Source organism: Rousettus aegyptiacus, unplaced genomic scaffold, assembly GCF_014176215.1.
Source record: "Rousettus aegyptiacus isolate mRouAeg1 unplaced genomic scaffold, mRouAeg1.p scaffold_m13_p_3, whole genome shotgun sequence".
NCBI lineage: Eukaryota > Metazoa > Chordata > Mammalia > Chiroptera > Pteropodidae > Rousettus > Rousettus aegyptiacus.
This window is the reverse complement of record NW_023416306.1, coordinates 87,722,442-87,733,231: the sequence shown is the minus strand read 5'-3', so window position 1 is coordinate 87,733,231 and position 10,790 is coordinate 87,722,442. Positions and strand designations below refer to the sequence as shown.

The 10,790-nt window shown below is 32.3% G+C and overlaps 1 non-coding gene and 1 pseudogene across 1 annotated transcript; one reads left to right on the top strand and one right to left on the bottom strand.

Moving 5' to 3' along the window:
• Positions 1-264: 264 nt before the first annotated feature.
• LOC107514088 lies at positions 265-996 on the top strand (annotated as a pseudogene).
• Positions 997-8,597: 7,601 nt separating this feature from the next.
• LOC118601175 lies at positions 8,598-8,701 on the bottom strand. Its single transcript, XR_004950257.1, has one exon. It is a non-coding gene; the product is annotated as a small nucleolar RNA U13 (small nucleolar RNA).
• Between the last annotated feature and the right edge of the window lie 2,089 nt (positions 8,702-10,790).

The window sequence follows — 10,790 nt, the reverse complement described above, 5'->3', positions numbered from 1 at the left end:
ACAGTGATAGCATTTAAAACAGTAGGACTATATTTTACATGTTCAAGAGGTTGAGGAATAATTGAGCATATTAGAGAAATGGAAGACTGAAACACCATCTTAACTGAAATTTTATATAGGAAAACTATGACGCATGGGAAAAAAACATACACTGGATATAGTTAATTGCAAATTAGACATTGTGGAAGAAAGGATAGTGAAATTGAAAACAGCAATATTACCTATCTAAAATGAAACAGAGGTGCTTTTGGTAATAACATCGTGATGGCTGCCCAAGAAGAACCTCAACTTCATTTCAAACTTGCAGTTGTTGGTGATGGTGGGACTGTAAAAACTACATTTGTGAAATGTCATCTGACTGGTGAATTTGAAAAGTATGTATTGAGGTCCATCCCCTTGTGTTCCATAGCAGCAGGGGTCCTATCAAGTTCAATGTATGGAACATAACTACTCAGGAGAAATTTGATGGACCGGAAGATCACTATTGCATCCAAGCCCAGTGTGCCATTATAATGTTTGATGGAACTTCAAGAGTTACTTACAAGAATGTGCCTAACTGGCATAGTGCTCTGGTACGAGTATGTGAAAACATATCCCCTGTATTGTGTGGCAACAAAGTAGATGTTAGGGACAGGAAAGTTAAAGCAAAATCAATTGTCTTTCACCGAAAGAAGACTCTTCAATACTGTGACATTTCTGCCAAAAGTTACTACAGCTTTGTAAAGCCCTTCCTCTGGCTTGCTGCAAAACTAATCGGAGATCCTAATGGAGTTTCTTGCCATGTCTACTCTTGCCCCACCAGCAAATATTATGGACACGGTTTTGACAACACAATATGTGCGTGATCTAGAGGTTGCTCAAACAACTGCTCTCTTGGATGAGGACGATGACCTGTGGGAAAGTGAAACTGTAACCCAATGTCAGAAATCTGGTTTTATAGGCAACTGTCTTGTGATGTCAGTGGTGCAGAGGTTTGCCACCTTATTACAAAGCTAAGCAGAACATGTACTTAATCTTTGGGATGCTGAAGGAGATGAATGGACTTCAAAGTGAATGTGGCAGTTAAAAAAATACCTTCACTTTTTGGACCTGCATACTTAGCTGTTTTGGAACACAGTTATTTCCTTATTGAGTTTCAAACTTAAGACTGCTAGAGTCACATCACAATATTCAATGCTGAAATCTTGTTTGTTACTATCATTTACATTCCTTTTTGTTTAAAATCAGAATGAAGTTGTATTTTGAATTAAAAAATGAAATAGAAGGAGAAAAAGGACCTAAAAAATAGCACATCAATGAGCTGCGGGACAAACCGAAAGCAGTATCTCAAGGTAAGAGCACTTGATGGTGCAATTGAATTAGAGGCAACAATCACAAGTTCACATTCATGCTGTTTTCATGTTGGTTTCTATGGTTACTTTATGTGTGTTGTCCCTAATTCTTGTATGGTGACAACTTCCAATTTCTTGCCTCCTCTGAATTTTGGGTTCTGCAAATCTTCATTTCTATTAAGCTCAAAATTTCTTGTAGTATTTTGAAGACATTAGCATTGTGTTCAACATATTGAAGTATTTGATGAATGCATTTTATTTCTTCAGTACAATCCTCCTGGAAAAAAATCTAGTTGTTAGGTATATCGTATTCCAATACAACAATTTACAACATATAATTTAAACTGGTTTTTACTACTTCAAGTGTAAATACGTTTGGCAGACTTCTAAATTCAAACCAGGTACTGTCAGCCAGCGAAACTCAAATTTCTCAAGACCGTTTGAATTTCACATGTAGTGGGACACTCTGGATAACACTGTAGGCTATTATTTTTGATATTATTTAGACAAAATAATTATTTAAAAGTTGTATTTTCCTTTGTATCTAGAGATAGATACTTCGATTTACATATGTGGCAGGGCGCTTCCTCATTTTAGGCCAATCACCTTAATAGGCTTTGTATTTATTCCATTAGGGAAACAGCCAGAAGTTAAAATGTATACAAGAGGTAACATATATCGGTGGGGGGTAGATGTGCTGGAGATGCGTATCAAAGGAAGTTTGCTTTATTTGTATGTGAGTTGGAATGAGAAAGGGGGCAAAATACATTATTGTGTGTGTTTGAATAGAGAGAGTTTATTTCTGTAGTGTGGTCATGAGTGCCTTTTGCTGTTCACTTTTATTTATGGTTGCTTTTTGTTGTTCTTGATTTTTACTTTTGAGAGTTACTTACAGGAGATGAGCGACTGAGAGAAGGAAGCAGAAAAACTTTCAAGAGAAATTTCTAGAAATTTTTAGCACAAATACCGTAGTTTGAGGCATAAATAAACAATTTTAGCTCAGATTGAGAAGATAGCCATTTCTTCTGCTTCTATTCTGAATCCAGCACTATTCTAGTATCACAGAGAATAGGGCATTTTGGAGTATCAGGAAAAACATGTCTGGCAAGTACATTACTTATCTCTTAAGAAACTCCATTGGCAGGTAGAAATAGGCCATCCCTTAGGATGATTTAAGGGGCAATGGGCAGAGGGAGCTGGGGGCAGCTGCAAAAGTGAGACCAAGAGTTGTAACGACAGGGCACACACTATATTATAAGAACAAGTAACTCTCCTTTGTAGACTCCAAGTGATAATGGGAGTATTCTGCAGAGGTTGGGGAGGCCTGAGCATTTGGGCTACTTATGATTTGCATTTCATAGTGGAAAAGGAACTAAGATTTATTAACACATTCACATTCTTGGTGTGTGTGATCAATAGATAACCTTTATTAAATAAAAGATTATCCTTGAGAGTACAAACAAACAATTACAGCTCATTATTTGTCAACTGTCTTTTGCTAAAGGCATTTATGTTTTGATGGAAACCTGGTTAATATCAAAATTAACAAAACAATGGCCTAGAGAGCAAAATTATATTGAAAATCTATCTGATAATCAACATTATCCTAAATATAGCCCAATGACATGTTGTACTCGTTAACATCCAAAAATAGAAGAAAATAGCAGAACTGTCTACAATTTGTATTCCAGCGCTAAAATTACATCACTCTCATATACATAAATGCTAAGCACTTTTGGGGAAAGTATAGAACATTAGATCTTGAGAAAACTAAAATATGTGGAAACAAACAAAAAAGCAATGATTTGAAAAATGAGAAACATTATGCTAAGTGTAGATTAATTAGTAAGTTTATATAAGTGGATACCAGTTTTAAGCTTGGGATTTTATTAAAACTTGGAAAAAATCTAATAAGCAAAATTTTGAAATTAATAGCATTTAACTAAGTCCCACAGTAACAAGAAAATGGAGTTTTCCAACAGTTCAGCATTTCTCACTGATATAATGTTGCATTGGGCATTTCAAGCGTTTTCAAGCATTTGCTTCTGTCAGGGCAGAGGATACAGATTGCAGAGCCAGTTTACTTTTATATATGGATTTAGTTGAAGTCACAGCTCACTACTGTGTTTCTGACAGAAGATCTAGATTTTTGTATTTGACATGTCACTTAACATGTTCCTCAATTGAATAGGCTTTTCGAAAAAGAGAGTTTTAAAAACATAGAATAGCAAACACATTTTCTTGACAGAATTTTACCTTTTATTGTTATTGAAGTTAGTCTCTGCTTCTTTCCCAAGTGGTTCATTTAAAGGAGTCAATTTGTACTTTACACTGCTCTTTAGATAAATACATGAAGCCTAGAAGCACATTTAGAATCTGGATTTTTCATACTTTTTATTTACATCATAAGATAACATAATGACAACAGAAATCTGTAATAAGCCCTGATAATCTAAAAATCCATAATATTTAAAATGGGTTGTTTTACACAGAATTTCCTGAGGAGAGATAGCTTATAAAATTATTTAATATATTTCATGAGATAGGGAAAATATCATAGTCTTAATTGTGGCCCATAGTTTTATTAGGTAGATAGAGATAATATAGATTTATTAATAAAAATTAGTAATAATTAATAAAAATATATCCAAAGAAGTATTGAATATGTGTATCTTAACCAGAAAACAAATGTGTCACTTGAATATATTCAAAATATAAACTAAAATATTTAGAACATAATCTCCTAGATATGTAAATTTAGTATGTCAATATTACCTATAAATCCAAGATAACTAATTTCATGACCAAACCGAATAAATTCTTGTTTATTCTGATGGAAATGATTTTATAATAATTAAAAATACATTCAATTTCTGAAATATTTTTTCTTTAAAATGCCGTTTATGTTAGGAACCAAAGTGAACTGTGAGCAACAAATTTCAAAGTGTTAAGATAAATGAAGATAGTAATTATTAAAAAATACATGTATCAATGATGACAGAATCCTAAATTTTTGTACTACCTTCATTTCTGAGTTATTTCTCAGCTGTCCAAATAATAGTTCTAAAGAATGGTAGATAATTGGGGTATATTTTTCATGCTTAGATGTAAATGCGTTCTCAACTCTGCTTTTCTTTTTTCAAAATGGGTATCGTTTATCTTTTTTCTTTTTATTTCTATCAAAAAACATTTTACGAGATTCTCAGAGAACTTTATCATTATATCAATCTCTCAGTATGTCTGCAGAATCCCCAGGGTACTATTCCCTGGTGGTAAGCAAACATTCTAAAACCTTGATCCAAATTAAAATCTGATTTACTAGACTGAAAAAGCTTTCACAGAAGTGCAAAAATACATATTATTTTTATTATATATCTTTTTGTTCAAAGAAATTAATATATACAAAACATTAATCATTATCAGCTAAAAGGGAAATAACACCGTTTCCCATGTATGTTTTTTCCTATATGTAGCATAATTAACAAAAATGGATTGGGTGTAGATTACAAGAAAAATTTTAAAAATATTTTACTCTATGAGTTGAAGGCTAAGACTATCAATGTGATACTATCACTTCTGATACTTTTTCTCAGCAATAGTGCATGGTTGTTATAGTTTTAAAATCAGAAAATAAAATGTGTATTATTTTCAAATTTATACAAGTGATCATGAACTACTGATTTAAAAATTAGGAATGATATAGAAAATAAACCCTTTAGCAGTTGCTATATAATTATAATATTACAATGTAAGAAATTAAAAATATTATGATACTGAAAGTAATCTTAGGAAAATTAAATGTACCACTGGTTATTAAATTTCAAGAGTGATGAAGATATGCAAAATAATTTACGATCTTCTCTCATCTGGAATTGGAAACAAAGTAGAATTACATTGGAACAGAAGTATATAAGCAGTATTTTATATTTTGGCTTATTTTTGTTTTATGTCTATCATCTCAGTGTCGAATAGAATCTGCACCACTGTTGCAGCTAGAATATGTATTCATTCAATGAATATAAAATATGTAGAACCCCAAATGACATAGAATATGGACATATTTCTTGCTTTTGTGAGGATTAGTCAGAGGTTGTGATATAAATAGAATGAACACAACAGCTTAATAAGTGTTTAAAAAGGGGTATTTGAAAGGGTATAAAAGTGACAAGAATCCCTACCCAGAAGAGAAGTAACAAGATACCAGTGAAAGTTTCCAGAGAGAAAAAAATATCAAAACTGAACCTAATTTAAATCAGAGTTTGATTCCCAGACATAGAATAGGGTATAAGAGAAGATTCAGATATGAAAGAGAACTTGGGAATTTCAGAAATTAAAAAACAGTAAAAACAAACAATGAGGTTGAGTTATAGGATTCTGTGTGGGAGAGTGGAGGCTTTCTGGAGATGACAAAAAAATGGTTCAAAATGAGTCTCATATGCCTTTTTTTAATTTTTATTTTTTAAGTAGAGCTGACATTCAATATTATTTTTTAGTTTTAGGTGTACAGCATAGTGGTTAGACATTTATATAACTCACAAAGCGATCCCCCCAATTACTCTAGTACCCGCCTGACACTATACATAGTTATTACAATATTATTGACTATATTTCTTATGCTGTGCTCACATCCCTGTGACTATTTTTAACTACCAATTCCTATTTCTCAATTGCTTCACCATTTTCACCCAGCTCCCAATCTCCCATCCCATCTGGCAATCATTTGTTCTCTGTATCTATTAGTCTGTTTTCATTTTGCTTCTTTGATTCCATTTCATTCATTTTGTTTCTTTGATTCCACCTGTATAAATTCATGTGATATTTTTCTTTCCCTGTCTGACATTTCTTGTAGCATAATTGTCTCTAGGTCCATCCACATAGTTGCAAATGGTAAGATTTCATTTTTTATGACTGAGTAATATTCCATTGTAGTACTTTTTCTTTGTCCAATTGTCTTTTGATGGGCACTTAGGTTGTTTCCATATCTTGGATATTGTAAATAGCACTGTAGCGAACATAGGGTTGCATATATCTTTTCAAATTAGTGTTTTGGTTTTCTTTGGATAAACACCCAGAAGTGGAATTGTTGGGTCATAAGATAGTTCTGTTTTTAATTTTTTGAGGAACTTCCAAACTATTTTCCATGGTGGCTGTACCACCAGCAGTGAAAAAAGTTTCCCTTTTCTCCACATCCTCGCCAACACTTACTATTTGTTGATTCATTAATAATAGTCATTCTGACAGATATGAGGTATTATCTCATTGTGGTTTTAATTTGCCTTTCTCTGATGATTAGTGCTATTGAGCATCTTTTCAAATGTCTATTGACCATCTGTATTTCCTCTTTGAAGAAATATCTATTCAGATCTTCCGATCCTTTTTTATTGAATTGTTTATTTTTGTTGTTGAGTTGCATGAGTTTGTTTTTACAAATTTTGGATATTAACACCTTATCATATGTATCATTGGCAAATATCTTCTTCCATTCAGTAGGCTGTCTTTCAGTTTTGTTGATGGTTTCCTTTGATATGCAAAAAATTTTAGTTTGTTGTAGTGCCATTTGTTTACTTTTCTTTTGTTTCCTTTGCCTGAGGTAACATATCAGAAAAAATATTACGATGAGCAATGTTGGAGAGTTTGCTGTCTATGTTTTCTTCTTGGAATTTTATGGTTTTGAGTCTTACATTTAAGTCTTTAATCCATTTTGAGTTTATTTGTGTATATGGAGTAAGATGGTGGTCCAATTTCATTTTTTTGGATATATTTATTCAGTTTTCTCAAGACCATTTATAGCATAGGCCGTCTTTGTATATTTTTGCCTCCTTCATCATAGATTAAAAGACCATATAGGCGTGGATTTATATCTGGGCTCTTAATGCTGTTCCACTGATCTGTGTCTGTTTTTATGCCAATGCCATGCTTTTTTGATTATGATAGTCTTGTAGTATAGTTTGATATCAGGTAGCATGATATCTCCAACTTTGTTCTTTTTTCTCAAGGTTGCCATGGTTTTTCGAAGTCTTTTATGGTTCCATATAAATTTTTGGATTATTTATTATTGTTCTGTGAAAAATGATGTTTGTATTTTCATAGGGATTGCTTTAAATCTATAGATTGGTTTGAATAGTATGGACATTTTAACAATGTTAATACTTTCTATCAATGAGCAGAGTATATGATTCCATTTATTTGTTTTTTCTTTCATTTTTATCTTCAGTGACATAATTTACTGAGTACATGTCTTTTATATCTTTGGTCAACTTTATTCCTAGGTATCTTATTTATTTATTTGTTTGTTTTTGATGCAATGTTAAATGGGATTGTTTTCTTAATTTTCTGGTAGTTCATTGTTGGTGTATAAGAATGCAACTAATTTCTGAATATTAATTTTGTATCCTGCAACTTTACAGAATTCGTTTATCAGTTCTAACAGTTCTTTTTTATGGAGTCTTTAGAGTAGTCTCTATATAGTATCATGTCATCTGCATTACTTCTTTCTTTTCAATTTGAATGGCTGTTATTTTTTTTATTTTCTGATTGGTGTGGCTAAGACTTCCAATACTATATTGAATAAAAGTGGTAAAAGTGAACATCCTTGTCTTGTTTCTGATATTAACTTTTCACCACTGAGTATAATTTAGCTTGGATTTATCACATGAGGCCTTTATTATGTTGAGGTATATTCCCTCTATTCTCAATTTGCTGAGAGTTTTTATTATAAATTGAATCTGGATTTTTTTCAAATGCTTCTTCTATATCTATTGATATGATCATATGATTTTTATCTTTTAATTTGTTAATGTGATGTATCACATTAATCGATATGCAGATATTGAGCCAACCTTATATCCTAGGGATGATTTCCACTTGATCATGGTGTGTGATATTTTTGCATTGCTGATTTGAATTTGCTAATATTTCATTGAGGATTTTTGTATCTATGTTCAATAGAGATATTCACCTATAATTTTCTTTCTTTGTAATGTATTTTTTTTGGTTTTGGAATCAGGGTAGTGGTGGCTTCATAGAATGAGCTTGGAAGCTTTCTCTCTTCGTGAATTTTTGGAATAGTTTGAGAAGAATAAATGTTAATTCTTCTTTGACCTTTTGGTAAAATTCACCTGTGAAACCATCCAGTCCAGGACTTACTTTTGTTTGTTGGGAGTTTTATATATATATACACATACATATATATGTGTGTGTGTATATATATATACATATATGTGTGTGTGTATGTATGTGTGTGTGTGTGTGTGTGTGTGTGGGCGTAACCAGATGGATTATGTGCCGACACTGTAACAAGGTTTAAGGGAGGCATATCTCACACAATGGCATGAACACCCACTCATCATGCTTATAAACTACAAAAGGATCTGTTAGGAGTTTTTGATTACTGATCAGTTTTGTTAGTAATAATCAGTGAGTTCAAATTTTCTGTCTCTTCTTGACTCAGACTTGGAGGATTGTATGTTTCTAAGAGTGTGCCCATTTCCTCCAGATTGTCCAATTTATCAGAATATAATTGCTCATAGTACTTTATTATAATCATTTGTATTTCTGTGGAGTCACTTCTTTAATTTCTGATTTTATTCATTTGCATACTTTCTCTTTAGTTTCTTGATGAGTCTTGTTAGGGACCTTTCTATTTTTTTCTTGATGAGTCTTCTTAAATAAAAGTTAATGAATTTTGTTTATATTTTCAAAGAACCAGCTCTTGGTTTCATTGATTTTTTTTGTATTGTTTCTTAGACTCTATTTTGTTTATTTCTGCTCTGACCTTTATTATTTCCTTCTTTCTACTCACTGTGGGCTTTGTTTGTGTTATTTTTCTAGTTCCTTTAGGTGTAGATTAGACTGTTCATTTGAGACTTTTCTTGTTTCTTGAGGTAGGCCTGTATTGCTATGAATTTCCCTGTCAAGACTGCTTTTGCCATGTTCCATAGATTTTGAATCATTTTGTTTTCATTTCATTTTTATTTCAAGGTATCTTTTGATTTCTTCCTTGATCTCCTTTTTAATCCATTCTTTCTTAAATATCATGTTATTAGCCATTATGTGTTTGTGTATTTTTCGGTTTTATTTTTCTTGTGATTGATTTCTAATTTCATACCATTGTGGTTGGAGAAGACATTTGATAAGATTTCAAACTTCTTAAATTTATTAAGCCTATTTTTGTGGCCTGACATGTGTTCTATCTTGGAAAACGTATTACTGCACTAAAGAAGAATGTATATTGTACTGTTTTTGGTGAAATACTCAAAATATCAATTAAATCCATCTGGACTCATGTGTCCTTTAAGGACACTGTTTTCCTAACAATAAGGCATATATATATTTACGCTATGTATTCACCTTCCATAGTTAGATTTCTTTCAGTCACCATATATTTGACCCCCTTTACCCCTTCTAATTCCCCCTCCTCCCACCCTCTACCATCTGGTAACCACTAGTCTATAGTCCATGTCCATGATTCTCTGTTTATTTGTCCTGTTCATTTGTTGCTTTTAGGTTTATATCTCACATATAAGTGATATCATGTGATTTTCAACATTTTTCGTCTGACTTATTTCTCTTAGCATGATTATCTTGAGGTCCATCCATGTTGTTGCAAATAGCAATATTTCATGCCTTCTTATGGCTGAGTAATATTCCATTGTATATATGTACCACAGCTTCTTTATCCAATCCTCTATCATAGGACATTTTGGTTGCTTCCATGTCCTGGCCACTGTGAATAATGCTTCTATGAACATTGGTGTGCAAATATCTTTATGATTATATGTTTTCAAATCTTTGAGGTAAATACCCAGGAGAGGGGTTGCTGGGTCATATAGTAGTTCATTTCTTAGATTTTTTAGAAACCTCCATACTATTTTCCATAGTGGCTGAACCAATTTTCAGTCTCACCAGCAGTTTATAAGAGTTCCTTCTTTTCCACATCCTCTTCATTACTTGTTATTACTTGTCCTGTTGATAATAGCTACTCTAACAGGTATGAGATGCTATCTCATTGTGGTTTATATTTGCATCTCTTCAATAGCTAGCAATATTGAGCATCTTTTCAAATATTTGTTGGCCATTTTTATATCTGTTCAGATCCTCTGCCCATTTTTTGATTGGATCATTTGGTTTTGTTGTTGTTGTTATTGTTTGAGTTGTACAAATTCTTTGTATATTTTGGATATTAGGCCCTTATCAGAAGTGTTGTTTGCAAATATATTTCCCCACATAGATGGTTGACTCTTTATCTTGTTGACAATTTCTTTTACTAAGCAGAAGCTTTTCAGGTTGAGGTAGTCCTATTCGTTTATTTCAGTTTTTACTTCCCTTGCTTTTGAGGTCAAATTCATAAAATCCTCTTTAAGTCCAAGGTCCTTGAGTTTAGTTCCTATATTTTCTTGTATGATTTTTTGTTTGTTTGTTTCAGGTCTTATATTCAGGTCCTTAATTCACTTTGAGTTA